Source organism: Canis lupus, chromosome 10 (assembly GCF_011100685.1).
Source record: "Canis lupus familiaris isolate Mischka breed German Shepherd chromosome 10, alternate assembly UU_Cfam_GSD_1.0, whole genome shotgun sequence".
Taxonomy (NCBI): domain Eukaryota; kingdom Metazoa; phylum Chordata; class Mammalia; order Carnivora; family Canidae; genus Canis; species Canis lupus.
Window position 1 is genome coordinate 60,020,320 of NC_049231.1, and position 23,059 is coordinate 60,043,378.

The 23,059-nt window shown below is 35.5% G+C and overlaps 2 long non-coding RNA genes across 3 annotated transcripts in view; one reads left to right on the top strand and one right to left on the bottom strand.

The window, feature by feature from the left end:
• The first annotated feature begins 1,257 nt into the window (after nucleotides 1-1,257).
• Nucleotides 1,258-22,459, top strand: LOC111097767. Its single transcript, XR_005366033.1, has 3 exons — nucleotides 1,258-1,350; nucleotides 9,230-9,378; nucleotides 22,103-22,459. It is a non-coding gene; the product is annotated as an uncharacterized LOC111097767 (long non-coding RNA).
• The window catches only part of LOC102154536, a 151,118-nt gene continuing 132,379 nt past the window's right edge, over nucleotides 4,321-23,059 (bottom strand). For both annotated transcript variants that reach the window (XR_005366030.1, XR_005366031.1), the window contains one exon: nucleotides 4,321-4,925. This is a non-coding gene — a long non-coding RNA (uncharacterized LOC102154536). The remainder of the gene's footprint in view (nucleotides 4,926-23,059) is intronic.

The following is a 23,059-nucleotide window of genomic DNA, read 5'->3' on the forward strand; positions in this document are numbered from 1 at the left end:
GATTCCAATCTTTCACATAGGGTTCATTTCTACATTTTAATTTCAATGCAGGTGACCTCTCATTATCTCAGACTTCCCACATCCCATCCAGGATGCCATCTTGTCCTCTCTTCCCCTTTCTTTTGCCTTAGTTCTGTCCTTGCCTAGACTACTCTCCTTTTCTTAATACCTGTGAGTCCCTTTATCTGTCATCATCTCTATCTTCTTTATCTGCTAAATCTTTTCCTTTTATTTTTTAAAATATCTTTACCATCTCTCTCCTTATTTTTAATCCAGGACTACCATTCTAGTCCAGTCCTTAGCAGAATTGTGTGAAATCACTAGAGGAACTGCAGGAAACATTAGTATCGGCTCAAGCATTAGTACTACTTAAAGGACGGATGGATGGGTGCTGAATGGATGGTTGAATAAACAATAGATCCAAACTCTGATCTTGTGCATTAATTTCCAAAACTGAATTTGATATAGGGTGTTTCTAGCTATTTCAAAAAATGCAAGGACTATTTCAAAACAAAATTAATTTACTTAAATATGGAAGTATGTATCATTAAGCTCTTTTAAGATTAAGTTTGCCAGTGAGTGTGGTTTGAAATGTGAGTAGTTTAAAGTAAACCAACAGTGTTAGAATATTTCCTTCCAACTAAATTAGGAATTGCCTCTTGAAGAAGCTCATTATCAGCTGCTGGCAATCTGTTAAGGGATATGAAGATGGACCTCAACCGTGAGTCCAAACTCTCAAAGGGGATAAGAACATACACTTCATATTAAGAAATCAGTATGGAAAAAAAAATCAGTATGGAGTACACCTGAATCAGTATTCAGCACCTGAATCCAAATTTTTTTGAAAAATCATTCACTCCAAATGACTTAACTCCAAACTGTTCCCATAGTCTCTGCATTTTAAAACTTACTCAGCTGCAGTTTGGAGATCTCTCACATCTCATATTCCAATAAACAACTCTAGGCCACATTCCCTAAATTTGCTTTCTTCTTGTTCGGCAGCCAGCCTCCAAGATGGCCCTCAATGATCCCTGCCTGCCAGTCTCCACACTCTGGAGTGGTCCTCTCCCATATTAATCCAGGTTTGTGTGACTGATAGACTTCTCTGGAAGTGATAGTGTGCCACTTCCAAGATTAATTTACAAAAGACTGTTGCTTCTCTCTTGGGCTCTCTTTCATTCTCAACCCATACCTATGACCTCATAAAGTCTTACATAACCAGTTGACTAAGGAAGAAAAAAACTCAGGCTGATTTACATCCCACAAATTCTGCATGATATGCAGATAGTACACAGAAATGAATGGCTGCAGCACGCTCGCCTCACTCTGGGATGGCCCTCAAGCAGAGTGGTAAAGGGAAATCCTTTAAGGGGGAGAGAATTATACCTTATTGTACATTTTGCCTGGAAAGAGATGGCCAGGGGTATGGATATACATTGACTCATGGGCTGTGGCTAATGGTTTGGCTGGATGGCCAGGGACTTGGATGGAACATGATTAGAAAATTGGTGAGGAGGAGGTGGTCTGGGAAAGAGATAATGTGAATCGACTTCTCCAAATGGGCATAGAGTGTGAAGATATTTACATCCCGTGTGGACGCTCATCAAAAGGTGACTTCAGCAGAGAGGGATTTAATAATCAGGTAGATAAGATGCCCACAAAATATGGATGTCAAATAGCCTCCTTCTCCAGCCATCTGCCATTGTTCAATGGATTTGTGAACAAAGCAGCAAGGATGAAGGTTTTATGTGAGCTCAGCAAGGCCTTTCATTCATCAAGTCCAATTTGACTACAAGTATTCCTCAGTACCTGGTCAACCAATAGCAAATACCAACAAGAAACGCTGATGTGGCACTTCCTGGGGTTCAGGTAGTCAGCTACGTGGCATACAGTTGATCATTTTAAATTGCTTCCATAATGGAAGCGGCAACACTTATTCAGAAGGGCAGAACAGACAGTTACTCGGGATGTGGACTTACCTCCCCCACCTGCACATCTTTAGGCAAAACTACCAGAATGCCTTACTTACAATCATGGGATTCCACATAGTGTCTCCTCTGACCAAAGAAGTGATTTCACAGCAAATTAAATGTAGGAATGAAGCCATGCTGATGGAATTCACTGGTTGAGCACCTGATTTGATAGAATGGTGGAATAGCATGTTGAAACTCAGTTATGGTGTCGTTGGGTGGTAAGACCTTGTGGATTTGAAGGAATATTCTCTAGGATGTGGTTAAGCATCCAAGATATGGTCCTATGTGTCTCCTAGAGAGAATTCACAGGTCTAGGAATCAAGAGATGAAAATGAGAGTGTCTCCTCTCACTCCTACCCCTGGTGATCCTGTAGCAAGTTGTGCTTCCTGTTTCTACAGGTTCAGGTTTTGCTGCTCTAGAAGTCGTATTTTCAGAGAGAGGATAGTTTCAGCTGGGGACCTATGATGACTTCATTGAATGGGAAGTTGGGGCTGCTGCTTAGCCACTTTGAGTTTGCATGCTTGTGAATCAACAGGCAAAGGTGACAGGCTGGGGTCATAGATCCTATCGGTGGAAATAGGGATGTCACTACACACTGGAAATAGGGAAGAATATTTCTGGAACACAGATCTGCACAAATCCTTATGTCCTATGATTAGAATAAATGGAACAATATCACAATCCAATTCAGGCAGGACTCTTAAGAGACAACATCCTTCAGGAATAAAGGTTTGGCTTCATTCCACCAGATAGGGAACCATGTTCAGCTGACTGTGTGCTGAGAGCAAAGGATTATGGACTAGATTGAGAAAGAAGATGGCTATAAACACTAGCTACAATCAGGTGACCAGTTGCAGAAATCAGAATCATAACAATTATGAGTGTTTCTTGCATATTTTGATATGATACATATAAAAGTATGTGACAAATGTTTATATGTATATTGACCAAATATTTTTTACTTTCCCTCTTTTATTCCCTTACCATCTATATAAGGTGTGTTAATGGTAGTTAACTTGATATCTCAATATTTAAGTTACAGCATAGTAAAAGATGAGTACAAATGAACTAGAATAGCTACATTTTTTTTTTAGCAAAGGACCAGATTGTAAATAATTTAGACTTTTCTGGGCTTTGTAGGCCATATACAGTCTCTTCTGTATCATTTTTTAAACAACTATTTATTTAAAAATATAAAATATATAAATGATGTTATTTTATATTTTCTGTATGTTATTTAAATGCTATAAGATTATTATAAAACATTTTTTAAAAGTTCTTAGCTCACAGGCGGTAGAAAAAAATCAGGTTGAGAGATCAATTTAGCCTATACACCATAGACTAGATTAGAAAAAAGAATGAACATTTTCCATAGACAAAAACAGAAATTTTGTATTACCTTCTGGGGAAAGAGTAGCCATGTATATGCAGAATAGGTGTATCATGTTAGGCATAACCTTGTTATTGTTTTTATTTGAAAATTAAGCATAGTTTGAGCACCAAGGTGACAAGTGGTAGACTGTGGTGGCTTTGTAGTATGTCAACTTAGCTGAAATGAACTACATTTCCCAGAGTTCCTTTCCCATCGTGTTGTCAGTTGGAATGGCTACAAGTTCTTGGGCAAGATTTGGAGGCAAAAGCCAAGCCACAGCCATTGTTGTAGAGGTTCACATATGTTGTTAGTCTCCAGGCTTACAATGGCATGGAGCAGTAGCCAGGCCTGCAACTGCTCTACCTTCTCTTGGATTCTCCTTTAGCTTCTCCAACTCTTGAGCCAGGTGATGAAAAATGCCAGCTTCTCCTACAGACACTCATATCATCAATATCAGAGGAACAGGAACTGCCGGCTTGTGCTTGTGGGTTCCAGCTTATTCTTGTAGTCTTCTACTTCACATCCTCTCTTCCTGACTCTGCCTTCCCAGCAGACTTTAAATTTCAGCAGCAGTTGCAAAGGCAAAAGCCTTAAATACTATCCAATTAGCTTCCACAATTGTGTAAAGTCAAATTCCTTTAAAAATTATGGGGATGCCTGGGTGGCTCAGCGGTTGGGTGCCTGCCTTTGGCTCAGGGCGCGATCCTGGAGTCCTGGGATCGAGTCCCACGTCGGGCTCCCTGCATGGAGCCTGCTTCTCCCTCTGCCTATGTCTCTGCCTCTCTATCTCTCTGTGTCTCTCATGAATAAATAAAATATTTGTTTAAAGTATGTACATACATATGCACATATATGTGTGTAATTATGTGTACATATATGTATGTGTGTATATAAATATATAATCTCCAAATGACATTGCTTCTCAGACTGGCACACCCTATTACTTAGTGGTAGTCTATCTTTAAGAGCTATTATACCATTCCCATCCCAGACTAAATGAACTAGCAAGTAGTAAGCCTTTGTAACTCAGAATCCTGAGTTTGGTATGTTGTCTTTACCCTGAGTGCTCAGTGAAAATCTGTGTCTACTGTTAAGGAAATTCCATTGTCTCAAACTCAACAAAGACTTTTGAGGAAACAAATTTTGCATAGTGTTAGTTTATTGTACCAAATTACTTCCTTATTATCTTTCTCACATTCAGAGAGATTCCAATTATAGAATGCATAGATTTCTATATACTGCTTTATTAACATAACCATAACACAAATTTATTTCAATACAAACAATTATATATAATCTGTAATCTTATTTGGCTCTGTTCTTTTATTTGTTTCTATCCTTACAATCCCATACTTTCACTAAACAGTTCCCATCAAGCTTACTTTGCGTCTTGCAGTCAGTTTATTACAGTGCAAAGCCAATTACTTTCAGACCATAGACTTACAGCCTGCTTTGTAGTCCTATGTCTTCCTATGGAACATACTTGATGAAACTTCCCTGCAATCCAAATTCCTTCATCTCAGGATTCCTGGTCCTTAGATGTTACTGGTTCCCATCAGAAGAGTAGGAGAATAAAATACTAAGTGGTGGCAGGAATGAGGGAGAACACAGCCAAAGGAAAGAAGATGAGTCAGAGGCAAAAATGAAGACTTAAAGAAGATGCAACAGCAACAAAAATAAATCCCTAACACTTGGTTCACATGTATTGTATGCTAGGCAGTGTGCTATGCTTTTTTTTTTTTTTAATATTCAGTTTACCAGAAAATATTGATTTTCTGAATCAATATTCAGAATCAATAAAGAACTGAATAAGTTCTTCCTTATTCATCTTTTATTATAAATTATTTTATACAAATAAATACAATCAAGAAACTTCAAAGAAAAATAAAAAATATGAACACTCATGTTATCACCACCCAGTTTAAGACACAGAACTTTTTTTTTAAGTCTCTAGTATATTTATTTGTATAAAGAGTAAACAAAGTGCATATAGAGTAGTCACAGGTTTGACCCATGGTGATGTAGGGTTATTGAATAAATTTAAGTGGCAAGTTTATTGTTGCCATTACATCAATCCAGAGCTCTTTTTCAGGCTCAAAATGTGAAAAGTAATGATATCAAACAAATGCTAGACAGCATTAACAGAAAGTTTTTTCAGACTCTTGGTCATAAAGTTCTTATGGTTCACACTGAATCAGAGAGTAGACATTTTTGATTACCCAGCTACCTCCAAGCAAACTGAACACTGTCTAATAGAACACTGACTGGTTGCATACAGCATCCAAAACCAATGCTGGAACAAGTGGTAGAGTTATAAAAGGATATACATGAACATTTCTTAAAAGCACATACGATAGTCTCCTCTTTTCCCTTCTTGATACATCATCCTGATTTCCATTATGCCCAGAGGTAGCTAACAGATCTGCATTTTGTTTGTCTCATTTCTTAGCCCTCCTCAGAATTTGGCCTCATATATCCTAAAACAATATACTTAGTTTTGTTTGTGTACTTCATATAAGTAAAATCAAATAGCATAGAATCAAATTGCATTAAATCAAATTGCATATGATTTCTTTTTGCACTCAACCTTATGTTTGTGAAATGAATCCATGCTCTGTATGTGTGTGTGTGTATAGTTATGGTTAATTCATTTTCACTGTTGTAGGTTCTATGGCTGTACCCCACCTTATCCATTCACCTCTCCATAGACCTGTGCATTATTTACCATTCTGGTACAGTAACTAATTTTATTTTGAACATGGTTGAACATATCCTGATCAACATGTGAGTGATTTTCTTTTGCCTGTGAATATTATTGCCGGATTTGGTTATCCTCTACAAAGTAATTCTATATATTTCCCAAAGCAGTTGCACCAATATATATACCCATCAGTATCATTTAAAAAGTTCCCTTTAAAAAATAAAAATTTAAAAATAAAATAAAAAGTTCCCTTTTCTCTACATCATTGCCAGTTGTTAGCATTGTCAGGCTTTTAAATTTTTGCCAATATGGTGGGTGTGAAATTAAACCACATTGAGCTTTAGTTTGCATTTTCCTGATAAATAAAAGGATTGAATATTTTTCATATGTTTATTTGTTTTTCATCTTAAAATCATATTTGTTGTTGTTTTTCTACTACTGGATTTTTTTCCTTTCCTATTTTAAAGAGTTTTTAGTACTTGTTTATATATTCTGGAAACTAAACCCTGTCTCTTCTGTGCAGCAAATACTTTTTCCATTTTGTGGCTAATCATTTAGATTTCTTTATGCTAAGTAACAAAAGTTCTTAATTTTAATATGCTTAAAATGTATCAATCTTTCCTTTATGGCTTGTGCTTCTCTGTCTTATTTAAGATAATATTACCTACTTTGAGCTCTTAAAAAATTCTATTTATTTCAATAAGTTTTAGCATTGCCTTTCACATTGAGTTATTTAATTCACTTATGTAATAGAGACACATTTCATTTTTCTATTTGACATTAAAAAAGACTACATTTCCAGCCAGCCTTATAGTTTGGTGGAGCCATGGGGAATATATCTTGGGCCCTAAAAATTTCCTGTATAATTCTCAGTGCTCACTTTCATTCCCTCTCCGCCCACAGATACAGAAGAAGCAGAGAACTAAACCAAAGAGAGGACAGAGCCACTAATTAGAAAGATGCTGGGTCTGTGAATGATAATGAGCATCAGGGCATCAACACATCTCTCCTCTAAACAGGCATTGGAATGTGGCACAAATAAGTAAACCTCTTTAGGGTTAATCCATTATAATCTGGAAAGTTAAGGAAAATAGCATATCCAACTAATAAAAACCGGGAATTCATTTTTTTGTGTGGTAAGAAGGAAGGGTCCAATTCATCGCCTTCATTTGAATAAACAATAGTCCAAGCTTTATGTAATAGAGTAAGTCCACCATTTCCTCATTCACCTGCATTGCCACATCTGTCATATGTCAAATTTCCAAATATGTGTGGAAATGTGCCTGAGGGGTTCAATTTTATTCCTGCATTAGTACTGCATGGCTTTAATCTCTATAGCATTAGGATAAATCTCATGATGTGGTAAGACAAGAATTCTCACTTTATTCTACTTTGTGGAGAATTTCTATGCTTTTCTTGGACCTTAACTGTTCCATATATAGCTCAGAATCAGCCTCATAAATTTATGGAAAAACTTTATGAGATTTTTACTGGAATTTCTTTGAAGCAGTAGATAAACTAAAGGAGAACCTAGTTCCTCAGAATATTTAGGCGTCTTATTCATTAGTTTAGTACTTGGTATTTTTCAATATGGTTTTCTAATTCTATCCAGAAAAGCATTAACTCCAAATATTAGATACTATTTGTGATAGGCAGAAGAATACCCCCTTTCTCAAAGGTCAACGTCCTAATTCCAAAAATCTACAAATATGTTAACCTATATGATAAAATGGACTTTGTAGATGTTATTAGGGCTAAGAATTTTAAAATGGGGAGATTACCTGGAGATTATCCTGAGTTCAATCTAATCACAGAGATCCTTAAAAGCAAAGAACCCTTTTCCTGGCTGTAGTCAGAAGGAGTTTGTCTATGGATAGAGTATGCTCAGAAAAACGCTTTGAAAATGAAGAGGGACAAAAGCCAAGGAACATGGGTGCCCTCTAAAGATGGACATGGTTGGGGATCCCTGGGTGGCTCAGTGGTTTAGCACAGCCTTCAGCCCAGGGCATGATCCTGGAGTCCCGGGATCGAGTCCCACGTTGGGCTCCCTGCATGGAGACTGCTTCTTCCTATGCCTGTGTCTCTGCCTCTCTCTCTGTCTCTCTCATGAATAAATAAAATCTTTTTAAAAAATTTAAAAAGCAAAGATGGGCATGGCAAGGAAACAAATTCTCCCCTTAGAGCCTCTGGAAAGGAATTCAGGCCTGCTGACACCAGGTTTTAGCCCAGTAAGACGGCATCAGACTTCTAACTCACAGAACCCTGAGATAATTAGGGTGTGTTTTTTAAAACCATTAGATTTGTGGAAGTTTCCTATGGTGGAAATAGAAAACTAATACAATATTATTATTGTTCTATATAATTAGAGTTTGTTCAACTTTATCTGTATATTAATAATTTTTGTTGCTAATGATTCTTTCTGAATGACAGACCATCTTCCTGGCATTGTTTTCGTTCTTTCTGAAGTAAGTTTCAGAGAGTAGTTCACTGAAAGTCTGTTTACGGAATTCTCAGGTTTTTGCTTCCCTTTATTTTGTCTTTGTTTTTGAAAAAGTTCTACTGACTATGTAAGTCAAGGTTGACAGTTATTTTCTCTCAGGCCTTTGAAGATACTCCACTGTCTTATTAAAAAAATCAGGTATCTGACTATTTGATTGTCTTTCATTAGGTAGCCTGTCCTTCCTCTCTGGCTACATTTAAACTTTCTGACTGAGGTTTTCTTCAGCTTCACTGTAATACATCTAAATGTATTTTTTTAAAGATTTTATTTTATTTATTCATGAGAGACACAGAGAGAAAGAGAGGCAGAGACACAGGCAGAGGGAGAAGCAGGCTCCATGCAGGGAGCCTGACGTGGGACTCGATCCTGGGTCTTCAGGATCATGCCCTGGGCCAAAGGCAGCACTAAACCACTGAGCCACCCGGGCTGCCCTAAATGTATTTTTTTTTTAATTAAACCTTTTCTGGGTGTTTGCTTTGTTTCTTGAGTATGAGGATCCATGTCTTTCACATTCCTCATCTTTTCCAATGTTTTGTCTTCCCAATTGTCTCTGTTATCTTCTTTTGCAACTCTATATGTTAAACTTTCTCACTCTATCTCCTAACCTGATTTTGATATTTTCTGTTTCCATGTCTTTCTGAACTTCATTCTGGATAATTCATTATTGGTGGTTGTTTGAAAGTGGATACAGTTGAACAGAGACAACCACCTGTGTCATCAAGGTTAGAGGCCATAATGCGAAGATTGAGCATTGGAAATCCTAGGATTCTAGATCAAGTAGAAGAGGAGATGCAGTGTGGAAAATATTAACAAAGTATGGAGAACAGGAAGGTAAGGTATGTAGAAACTTTCAAGATAACGTTTAGAAAATTATTTCTGAAAGGAAAATAATGGGAAGCCTATGTTAAAGAATTGATTTCAATCTCCCACCCTGGCATGTGAATAGAGAGAATGTACCTTATATGCATTTTTCTCTGCTTAAAGTCAGAGAATATATGGCATTAAAAAAAAAATCAGAGGGAATGTCCTGATCTATGTATGAACTAGGCCACAAAATTCAAGGGCTAAATATGTTAAACAGGAAAGGAGTGACAAACTTAAAATATGTAGGATGGAGAAGAGTCACTACAAAAGGCTGAAGTGCAGAGACACTGTTGTGATTGTAAGCACAAGCATTTTCTGTGTATTCTTATTGATAGTACCAAGTAGTGTAAGGTACATTTCTTTGTAAAAAATCAAAATATCACATCTAAAGCTAAAACCCCTTTGATTATACCAATTTCAGAACATTCTTCTTCTAGAGCACCCACTATCTAGACCTCCTATTTATATAAAAAGATGCCCCAATAAAACACATAGACCAGTTGTGTGTGTGGTGAGTGTGTCATTTATGTATGTATCTCAAATAAGGTTGGAAAACTTATAGGTAGATGTGGGATACTAGAAAGCCAGAATGAAACTGACAATATTCTAATCAGGAACTAGCCAGGCCCTAACAAGGGACTGACAGAGCAAAGGAAGTTGATAAATGAGTATATGTGAAAGAAGAAAGATTTGAAAGTAAAGATAATGCCAGAGATTTGGGCTTAAGTACCAGGATAGCAGCTGGTGATTCCCTTGGTATTTAGGAAGTAGGGCAGTTGGGAAAATTTTAAATGAAACAAAGACATTTGTCTGAGGCACACTGATTTGAAGTGGAAGTGACCTCAAATCTGATTAAAATCTTTAATCAAATGACAATTTTCTATGACTTGAAATGTACTTATTTGACTATCTATTTAATAACTGGTCTACCCTATGGAATATTGATGGATATTTACCTCTATTCCAGTAATTTTTATTTTCTGAATCCTATATTCTTTTAAAAGATTTTTTCTTAAAAATATTTTTCTTTTAAAGAATATTCTTTAAAAAATAATTCTTAAATAAAATAATAATAAAATAATAAATTCTTCATTGGGCAGAACTATGTGACCTCAGTCATCACTTACCTTCTTTTGACTTGAAAATGCCTATGTTTAAATAAGGGGACATGGATTTCCTTTTCTATCATTATTGCAGACTAGGTACTGTAACTTACCCTTCTGCTGAAAACAACTATGAATGTTGAAAATTTTTATCTACCTCCTTAAATGCATTGATAGGATAACTACAAGGCAAATAAAAAACTCAGTGAAGTCAGGATCCCAGAAGTGTTCTTATATAAGAGGATAGGGGTAAGTTAGAAACAAATCCAAATTATCCTTTCTTAAATGCTCCATCCAATACCCAACACCACACAGAATTCCAGGAAATTTTCCTACCTTAAACTATGGTGCTTAATGTAAAAGTAAAAAAAAAAAAAAAAAAAAAAAATCCCTCTTGAAAATTGTGAAACAAATGCATACCCTCAGGGTTTATACTTCAATTTACATTGACTAGATTCTCTGAAAAATCCTTAAATCAATAATACTGTGGTTTCAAGTAGTTCTGGCCTGGTTGTGTCCCTCCAAAATGTGACAGAAGCAAATGCAGATGCTTTTTGGAGGACCTTACCTCCATCACACTTTTTAAAGAATTCTGATAGATAATGTTCTACATAAGATAACAAACAGCAGAAAAAGACTGTAAAGGACAAAGGGGTATGAATTATCAAATATAGTTTACAAAAGAACCATATTTAATATGTTTCAGAAATACAAGAAAAATGAGCAGGAAAAAAATAAGATACAAGAAGGGAACAAGCATTTTTTTTTTTTTAATTTTTTTTTTTAATTTTTATTTATTTATGATAGTCACAGAGAGAGAGAGAGAGAGGCGCAGAGACACAGGCAGAGGGAGAAGCAGGCTCCATGCACCAGGAGCCCGACGTGGGACTCGATCCCCGGTCTCCAGGATCGCGCCCTGGGCCAAAGGCAGGCGCCAAACCGCTGCGCCACCCAGGGATCCCCGAAGGGAACAAGCATTTTTGGCAAAAAAAAAATATAGAACCTCTAGAAATGAATTTTATAATAATTAAATTAAAAATTCTGTGGATCACATAAACCTCCCAGTAGAAAATTAGAGGAATAATAGGTGAACTGGAAGGTGATCTGAGAAACTACTTGGATGTAGATTGAGAGACAAAGAGATGGAAAAATATACAAAAGTAATAGTAGAGATATGGAGCAAAGAGTGAGACAATTTCTCCTTTAAAGAGGAGAAAAGAGGGAGAAGGTAGTAGGGCAAGATTTGAAAATTTTCTCATGATAATCACTGGGTGCTATAAGGAATTATTGAATTGTACTATATTATACAATTGTACTATATTGTATACCTGAAGCCACTATAACATGGTATGCTAACTATAAAAAATAAATAAATAAAACCTATGTGTAGAAAAAATAAAAAGCAAAATATAAATTAAAAACATTTTGAAAATTTTCCAGAATCAGTAACAATAATGCATACATACTCTCAAGAATCCCCAAATATTGCAAACATAAAAGAGTCCAGATCTAGACAAATCATATTGAAATTGTACAGCAGTAAACTGCAAAGATATCATCTTAAAAGACTCTTTGTATTAACAGATGCAATAATAGACTGGGGATCAATGAACTCTTTCTGTAAAGGAACAGATGGTAATTACTTTAGGGTTTGAGGGCTGTACGGTCTATGTTGCAAATACTCAGTTCTGTCATTATAGTAAAAGCAGCTACAAACTTTGTAAATGAATAAGAATGGATATGTTTTAATAAAACTTTATTTACAAAAAACCAGGTGGTGATTCAGATTTGGCAGACAGGCTATACATAGATTGTTGACCTTTGGTTAGACTGACATCTGACTCTTTAACAGCAAAAATGGAAGAGAGAAGGCATCTTTCTTTTTTTTTTAAGAGTTTATTCATTTATTTAACACAGGGAAAGAAAGAGAGCCTGCCTGTGCAAGTACAAGCAGGGGGAGGGGCCAGAGGAGGGAGAGAGAGAAGTAGGCTCTCCACTGAGCAGGGAACCTGGGATCATGACCCAAGCCAAAGGCAGATGCTAAACTAACTGAGCCACCCAAGTGCCCCAGGAAAATATCTTTAATAGAGTTAAATAAAAACAGTTGCCAACCTACATTCCCATAGCCAGCAAAATAGCATTCAAGAATGACGTAAAATGAAGACATTTCCCAGAAAAAAAAAAAAAAAAAACAGAACAAGACAAAACCTTGGTAGATTTTTACCACCAGTTCATCTTCACCAATATTCTAAGGATATACCCTTAGATGAAAAAAAAGTGATCTCAGATTTAAAAAAGCAATAAAAATAATAAATATGAGAGTAAATAAAAAATCAAAATCAACAGTATAAAACAAAATAACAACAATGTAAAAAAAAAAAAAAAGAAACAAAAACAAGGTAGAGTTAAAATTCCCCAAAATAATAGCATTTACTATGGAGGGGTGACTAGAATCAAGCACTCTAAGTCCTTGAATTGTAGGAGGAGGATAGAAATATTGACTAATTTTAGACAATGAAACTTTATGTATATAAATTAAATATATGTAAATGTATGTAAATTTAACTTTCTAAAGTAAGAACTACAAAATGGAAATAGAAAATGAAAATCCAAACTAGTAAAGGGGAAATAAAATGAGAAAAAAAATCTGTCTAAAGAAAACCAAAAAAGAAGAGACATTATCTATATAGATATTGCTTATCTATAAGATCATATAAATAAGTCTACATATATAAGCAATTGAAACTAATATAAATATACTGAATGCTTCGAAAAAAATTTTGAATGTTGATGCTGGTTTAAAAAAAAGTCCTCCATCTACTACTTTAGAAAAAAATAGCAATTTAAGCCTAAAGCAAGCAGAAGAAATAGTAAAAAATTAGAATGAAATCAATGAGATTAAAAAGAGTAAAACAATAGAAACCAAAAGCTGGTGCTTTGAAAAGATCAATAAGCCAGCCTAATGAGGAAAAAAAAGAAGACACAAATTATCAATATCAATGAAAGAGGGGTCATCATACTGATCCTTTGGGCATTAAAAGGATAATAAAGGAACATTACAAACAACTCTATCTCCACAAATTTGATGACTTAAATGAAATAGACCAATTCCTTCAAAGACACAAACTACCAAAATTAATACACACACAAAAATAAATCATCTGAATGGGCCTATACCTATTCAAAAAACTTGAATCAGTTCATAACCTCCCCCTCCAAAAAAAAAAAAAAAAGAGAGAGAGAGAGAGAGAGAAGCAAACAAATAAAACAAAACCCAAACCAAAAATGAACGCGGTCCAGATGGTTGCATTGGTGAATCCTATTAAATATTTAAAGATGAAATTGTACCAATTCTCCACAATCTCTTCCAGAAACAGAAGCACATAAAACACTTCTAAGCTCACTTTAGAAAACTCTTAGCTTAGAAAACACTCCTAAACTCCGAGGCCAGAATTAATCTAATTTCAAAGCCAAACAATGACAGTACAAGAAAGGGAAGCTATGAACCAATATCTCTCATGAACATACAAAAATCATCAATAAAATGTTAGCAAATCCATTTCAACTATGTATAGAAAGGAATCATACACCATGACCAAGTGGGATTTGTTCCAGATTCAAAATGTGGAAATTAATCAAAGTACTTCACTACATCAACAGCCTAAAGACCAAAAACAAAACAAAACAAAAAACACATGGTAATATCAATTGAATCAGAAAAAGCATTTAAGAAATCCAATACCTAGCATAATAATATCACTCAGTAAACTAGAAATAAAGGAGAATTTTCTAAACTTGATAAAGAACATCTATAAAAAAAACATGACAACTAATATTCTATTTACTGGTGATAAACTAGATGCTTTAACCGTAATATTGGGAATAGGTCAAGGGCATCCCCTCTCTCATCACTCTTATTTAACATTTTAATGGGGACCTAGCTGGTTTAATTACATGAAGAAAAGGAAATAAAAGTATACAAATTGGAAAGGAAGAAATAAAATGACTTTATTTGCAGAATGATTATATGCATAGAAAATCCCACAAATTTGCCAAAAAAAGACAAAAACCAACAAAACAACAGACTTATGGACCCCATAAGTAAGTATACAAATGTTGCAGGGTATAGATTAATATACAAAAGTCAATGCTTTCCTATATACTAGCAATGAACAATTGGAATTTGAAATGTTTACGAAAACCATTTACAATAGCACCCCAAAAGAAAATGCTTAGGCATAAATCTAACAAAATATGCAAAGGATCTACCTATGGAAAGTTACAAAACTCTAATGAAAGAAACTATAGAAGATCTAAATAAATAGATATTCTGTGTTCATGGTTTGGAAGATTCAGTATTGTTGTCTTCCCAACTTGATTTTCAACACACTTCAAATCAAAATCCCAGCAAGCTATTTCATAGATAATAACAAATTTATTTTGAAGTTTATGTGGAGAGGCAAAAGATCTAAAATAGCCAACAGAGAACAAAAAGAACACAATTCAATTTCAATACTTACTAACAAGCTACAGTAATGAAGACAGCCATGGTATTGTTGAAATAAAAGGCACACAGATCAACTGAAAAGACCAGAGTCCAGAAATAGACCCATAGAAATATAGGTGCTGATCTTTGACAAAAGAGCAAAGACAATTATATGTATTGGTTTACTGTTGCTATTGTAACAAAATACCATAAATTTCATGGCTTACATGGCATAAATTTATTATGTTATGATTCTGGAGGTGAGATGTTTCACATGGATCTCACTAAACTAAGATCAAGTTGCCTGCAAGACAGTTCTTTCAGGAGTTATAGGGAAGAACCCAGTTCCTTACCTGTTTCAGCTTCCAGAGGCACTACATTCTTTGGCTCATGGATCAATTCCATCTTCAAGGCCAACCAAGTCTTTCTCATATTGTGCCAGTCTGATGCTGTTTCTATCAACACATCTCCTTCTCTGACTCTGATTCCTTCACCTCCTGTTTTCACACTTGAGGACCCTTGTGATTATTGTGGGTCCGCCTCTATAATCTTAGATAATCTTCCCATCTCAAAATAATCTGGATAGCAATCTTGATTCCATCTGTAACTTTAATTCCCCCTTGCCATGGGGCCTAACAATTTCTGGGTAATTAGACATGAGCATCTTCGGTGGGGGTGGGGCATTATTCTACCTATCACTGCAACTCAGTGGAGAAAGAATGGTCTCAACAAATGGTGCTGAAACAATGCATGTCCATATGCAAAACTGTGAATCTAGCACAGATTTTTTTACAGCCTTCACAAGAATAAACCTGAATGGATTATGGGCCTAAATGTGAAATACAAAACTATAAAACTTCTTAAAGAACATGTAAAAGAAAGTCTATGTGACCTTGGGTTTGGTGATGAGGTTTAGGTAAAATGCCAATAGCATGAATCACAAGAGAAAACATGGATATGCTGAGATTTATTAAAATGAAAAACTTCTGCACTGCATAAACACTGTCAAAAAAATTAAAAATAAGCCATAATCTGAGGGAAAATATTTTAAAACATCTATATGATAAAGAACTTGTATCCAAAACACACAAAGAGCTCTTAAACTCAACAAAAAGAAAATGACCCAATTTAAAAATGGGCAAAAGATCTGAGCAGAACTTCAACCAAAGGAGATATATAGACAGCAAATAAGCAAAGAAAATATGCTCAACATTATTTATCATTCAAGAATTACAGATTAAAACTGAAGGGAGATATTCCTACACATTTATTAAAAGAGCAAAACAAATAAACAAAATAACCCAAACCTGACAATATCAACTGCTGTTGAGGATGAGCAACAGGAACTCTCATTCTTTCTTGGTAGGAAACCAAAATAATATAGATTCTTTGGAAGATTGCTTGACAGTTCCTTACAAAGCTAAACATAATCTTACCATACAGTTTAGTAATTGTACTTCTATTTATTTACCAAACTGATCTGAAAACATGTCTACACAAAAACCTGCTTGTAAATGATTGTAACAGCTTTATTAATAATTGTCAAAACTAGAAGCAAACCAGATGTCCTTTGATAGGTGAAATGATATACAAACTATGGTATATCCATATATGGATTATTATTCTATGATGAAAAGAAATGAGTCATCAAGCCATGAGAAGACATGGATGAATTTTAAATGCACATTGCTCCATAAAAGAAGCCAATCTGAAAATGGTAGGCACTGTTATTCTAATTAAATGCATCCTGGAAAAGGGAAAACTAGGATGATATTTAAAAGATCAGTGTTTGCTAAGAGTTTGGGGGATGGAGTAGATGAAGTGCAGGGCAATGATATTTTAGGGCAGTGCAACTATTCTGTATGATATTATAATGGTAAAACCATGACAATGTGCTTTTGTCAAACCTGTAGAACTTGACTATATCAAAATAAAATAGCTTTTGCACAGCCAAGGAAACCATTAACAAAACAAAATGCAACTTACCGAATGGGAGAAGATATTTGCAAATGATATAAATGATAAGGAATTAATATCCAAAATATATAAGGAACTCATACAACTCAACACCAAAAAAACCCCCAAACAGTCTAATTAAAAGATGGACAGAGGAACTGAAAAGACATTTTTCCAAAGAAGACATACAAATGGCCAACAGACACATGAAAAGATGCTCAACATCACAAATCATCAGGGAAATGCAAGTCAAAGCCACAATGAGATGTCCCCTTACAACTGTCAGAAAGTCTAGAATCAAAAAGATAAGAAATCACAATGTTGGTGACGATGTAGAGAAGAGATCCCTTGTGCACTGTTGGTGGGAAATGTAAATTGGTGCAGCCACTACAGTAAACAGTATGGCGATTGCTCAAAAAATTAAAAATAGAAACACCACATGATCCAGTAATTCTACTACTGGGTATTTATCTAAAGAAAATGAAAACACTAATTCAAAAAGACATATGCACCCCTATGTTAATTGAAGAATTATTTACAATAGCTAAGATATGGAAGCAACCCAAGTGTCCTTCTATAGATGAATGAATAAAAAAGAAGTGGTAAATATATACAATGGAATATTACTCTCCCATGATAAAGAATGAGATCTTGACATTTGCAACAACATGGATGGACCTAGAGGGTATTATGCTAAGTGAAATAAATCAGCCAAAGAAAGACAAATACCATATGGTTTCACTCATATGTAGAATTTTAAAAACAAAACAAACAAAAACCCGACTCTTAAATACAGACACCTGGTGGTTGCCAGAACCAACACGGAGGGGTGAAATAGATAAAGGGGATCAAAAGTACATTTATCTTGATGAGCACTGAGTAATATAAAGAATTGCTGAATCATTATATTGTACACCTGAAACTAATATAATACTGTATGTTAATTATATTTCAATTTAAGGAGAAGAAAAAAAAAACCCTGTAGAACTTCATAGCACAGAAAATAAATTTTAAGATATGCAAATTAAAAAAAATCTTTTAGGGGGTGCCTGGGTGACTCAGTCAGTTGAGTACTGGATTCTTGGTTTCAGCTCAGATCGTGATCCTACAGTTGTGGGATTGAGCCCCATGCGGGGCTCTGCACTCAGCACGGAGTTGCCTTCAAATTTCCTCTCCGTTTCCTTCCCTCCTGTCCTCTCTCTCTCTCTAAAATAAAAAAAATTAATTAAATATTTAAAAAAAATTGAGAACGTTATGGAGTCCCAGTGTGGAATGCAGAGTGCAAAAAACAATTTATCTTTATTATAAATATTAAAAACAGCTTCACTGACGGAAGTATGGGAAAGAGTTGTTGACCTAAATAACTTTGGAAATAAATGGAGTCTGTAAACAAAAGGCAAAAGAATCTGTAAATAAGTGTTATATTCCAGTTGATAAAGTTGTTTCCCTTGGAGGTGTGTGTAAAATTTTTGATACTACTCTACACAAATACTGGAACTCAAAAATTAAGTAACTGGATGGCAGAGGGTGGGAGCCAAGTTTCTCACTCTTGGAGTAGGAGGTTACGCATTGCAAGAAAAGGGTATAGTGATCTACATAATAATTGATTAGAACTGGGGACAGCAATACAAACTCATGTTTAGTGTGTGTGTGTGTGTGTGTGTGTGTGTGTGTAGAAATAGTATAAATATGTGTTTATATACTTGGGTTAGAATACACATATATTTCCTTGATGTATCAGCTGAGAGGATCTAGAAGCAATGATACCTCAGTAGCAGTTGAGTACACCTAATACCCAGATCTCGGTTTCTAATACCACTCTCTGATTTAAAAAAAAAAAAAAAAAAAAAATAGGGCTTCTTAGGAAAATGGCTGATATTAGGTCAGGGAAAGGAAATAAATAAGATGAATCTGGAGTATCTTCTTTTGCCAGAGAGTAAAGGAATGCTACAAGCAAACAATAAAACCCCCTACAAGGGATCCGTGGGTGGCCCAGAGGTTTAGCGCCTGCTTTCAGCCCAGGGCATGATCCTGGAGTCCAGGGATCAAGTTCCACATCGGGCTCCCTGCATGGAGCCTGCTTCTCCCTCTGCTTGTGTCTCCGCCTTTCTCTCTCTGTCTCTCATGAATAAATAATAAAATCTTTTTTAAAAAATGAAATAAATAAAAATAAAACCTTCCACAATGATGGGGTATGTCAAATGGAAACAGGAGTCATCTGGAAGAGCTCCTAATGGCCAAAACTGGAACAATTTGAGCAATATAATAAAGTATTGAATTATAATCTGAGGTAAAAAATAATTATCTGTGAGTTCATAACCATATAAATGATTGAATAAGTGGGAGGGAAGAAAAAATCCAAATCATTTGTGTAGACTGCCTGCCTGCATGGAGATGGAGCATAAACTCTTACCTCCTTAACAGTGAGCTGCATATGTTGACTTTCTTCCGAAGAGTACAGTGTGAAAAAAGTAGAGAGAAACTTTATGGTGGGGAAAACTGACAAACATTGCTTCGGCCAGGTTATCAAGGTCAACATCAACAGTGATAAGTCATGTTGAAACTATGTACCTTTGATACATGTAATGAAAAAATACCTTCCCCCTATCATCTTCCTTCCAAAATATATATAACACATCTAATCGTGTGTAACCATGTATAAAGCATTAGATGAATCCCGATTGGGGAACATTCTACAGAATACCTGATTCCTTTAATCTGCCAAAGTCATGCCAAAAAGTGTAAGTCTAAGAAACTGTCACAGTCATGAGGAGCTTATGGAGACATGATGTCTAAATGTAATGTGGTATCCGAGACGGATTCGGGGAGCAGAAAAGGGACATTATTCCTAAATACTAGGAAATCTGAATAAAGTGTGGATTTGATAACATATCAGTATTGGTTCATTAATAATAAATGTGCTATACTAATGTTACATGCTCATAATAAAAAAAATTGGTGTGAGATACCTACAATCTCTCTGAATTATCTTCACAATTTTTTTCTAAGTCTAAAACTGTCCTAAAATAAAAACGTTCACTTAAAAAATTATTTTTTTAAACCAGAAGAAGGTGAAAGGAAGAACAAAATACTTGGAAAAAGTGAAATGGACAAATGGCACAAAAATAACATAATTACATTGTTTATAGGACGAACTCTAGTTAAGAGGCAGAGATTGTCAGACTAGATCAAAGAGTAGGATTCAACTTAGGTTCTCTAAAATTGGTACATTTTAACCATATGGATACCAATAGATTGAAAGTAAAAAGATGGGAAAAGATATATCATGAAACCTGTAAGCACGAGAAAGCTAGAGTGTTTATATCAATATGAAATAAAGCATGCCCCAAAGCAGGGAATATTACCAAAGGGAAAGAAGAATATTTTGGAGTGACAAAACAGCCTATCTTAAATATACGCTACATTCTACAGTCCTTTTTTTTCTAAAGGGAGGGCTGGGCTACATGATTTCTAAAATCCTTCCTGTTCTAAGTATTGTGATTCTAGGGCTGGCCAGTGGCAAGTCTGATTTCTAAGAGTGAGCACATCTTGCTCTGCGTCTACAAGTCCATAAAGGGCTATTGGATTCACATGGATAAATTCTGATGGGCTCTTTCTGAACAGATTTGTCTATGTAGAAAATAATGCAGAATATTTTGCTTGAATTCAAATGAAATTTGCATTAACCTTTGTAAGTGGGGAAGCATAAAGAAATAGCACAAGAGGTTTGTAGATATACCAGACCATAAGATTGTTTGCTTACGAAAGCTGTTGAACTATTTATTTGATCCACACCACACACATTTTGGAAGCATTGAACTGAAAGCATAATAGACCCTAGGGTGTGTATGTATTCTAGAGAAAGAGAGAGACTTGCATTCAAATGAATGCATTTTGTTTAATGCATGTTTTAGAACCATACTTGAAAAGTACTCTATGAAATTTCAATTTGATTTTGCTGGGTCATTTTCATTTAGAACTTAGTAAAAGCTAAACTGCCTAATGAATATTTAGTATACCTTAGACAGTTCAGCATTTTCAACCCTGCATTAAATTGACACATCAAAACAAAAATATATTATTTTTCAAATTCTTCTTGGTTTTTCCTTTTGTGCCTCCTAAATAAAGACAGTCTGATAGCTGGAAATACTGGTATAAAATGAAGAGGGTAATGAGTAGGAAAAGAGAGGTTAGGAAGGTATAATCAATTGTGAGCTTCAATGCAATCATAAACCATGAGAGCTAAATAACTCCTATCTCTACCTTTGCCCTTTCGTTGTAATAATGCACACGGAGATTTTTAAGTAATATAAGCTTGAGATAAAAACTGAAAAGTTCAATTATCTTAGCAATGAAACATTAGGAAGGAAAAATGGATATGTTTGAATAAGTGATAAGAGTGGAAATATAACATAATGATATTTCAGTTACAAAATTAATTTACCTCAGATATAAGAGGGTACATTTTCCTATACTGATTGTTAATAATTTTTTTGGCTTAGTTTAGCAAATTGTAAATCTTCCCTGTTGATGTCTAGTAATTATGTATTCATTTGAATTACAAAAATTATTATCATAATATTTTAGCCTCTTGGGAGCTACAGATTTTTTTCCATATTTCAACCATTTCTGCATTTTCTGGAACTCAGAATGACATATTCATTTTTCAATTTTTATAGAAATATACTTGAGTTTAAATTTGATGTGATTCTAATTTGCCTTGTTGAAAAAAAGAACTCATTTCAAAGTGTGTGCATGCATACACATGCATGTGGTTATGTGTGCACTTGTGTGTATAAAATAACCAGGTTACCTCACTGGAATAAAAAGACACTGAAGAACTGGGTTTATATTAAGTTAAGAGAGAATAGAAACAGAGGAATGAGAAGACCACAAACTGAGGGCAGGGTCATTCTTAGTTTAAACCTAATGAAGGCAGATGGGGTAGGAGGGGGCAGGAAAGCGGGAAACCAAATACAGTCTTACTCCGTATGCATATAATAGAAAAAGTCAGCAAATTATGAAAAACAAAAATGTTACACAGATTGTTTTATAGTGAAAAGCTTAGGTATAAGAGAAAAAACAATTTGAAAGAAAATGGAATAGTGCCATTTCCTCTTTCATTTGCCATTGGTTCCCTAAATAGGTATTGAGTCTCTTTGAAGTGCCCGGACACTGTGCTGACTGGAGATGACACAATGTCTAACCTTCTCAAGACCTTCCATTCCCTGACTGGAAGGCAGTGCGGCGTGGGAGCTTGCCCATTGTTGTATGGCGGCCAAGAATGGAGGTTTGGATGGAAATATGGAGAGTGAATACTTCTAGGATTTCCCAAGGCCAGTATTTCCGTGACCTTCATTTCCACTTCTCCCAACTTCATCTTTTTGGGGGGAGTCTGAGCACGAGTTCCATGTATGTAACCTTAAGATTATTTCTAGCCTGCAAGTTGTTTGAGCCACCTCCTTCCTCCTACCAGCTTCTCTCCTTGTGTCCAACATTAGTACAAGACCATGTTTCTAAATATACTTCCTAAAAGACCCCAGTTTCAATGAAAGTGAATCATTCACATATTCCAAAATGGGCAGAAAATCTGGGGAAGGGGGATGCGAGCAGTTCAGCTGTTGTCTACTCTTCTCTTATGCTTTCCCTGATGATGTGTGCATTCACGATTTCTGCATTTTTCTGACTTTCCCTCTTGAAGTGACCCTCCTTGTAGACTGGAGTCCTTCAAGTCTAAGAACATATTCTAATCCTCATTGATATTATCCCCTTGTCCCACCCAGAGTTCAGCAGCTCGTGGAAATCATTAGATTACATTAGAATGTACGCTCACATTTTGCTGGTGAACATTTGACACCCCCTTCCTGCCTCCCTAAAAAACAACAGCAAACCTGGTCACACAGGACCTAGCACCTGGCAAGGATCTTCTGCGAAGTATTTCTGGAAGTCCTCAGAGGGTGTCTCATGGGTACACAAACAAGTCTGTGCCTGTTGGCTGCTGCACAACCCCGCCTCCTACCTCTGGCTGACAGCCAGCAGTGACGCAGGTGCTCTGCCCCTGCATTTCCAGGATGTCCCCTTGGTGCTTGTTGCAGAAATTTAG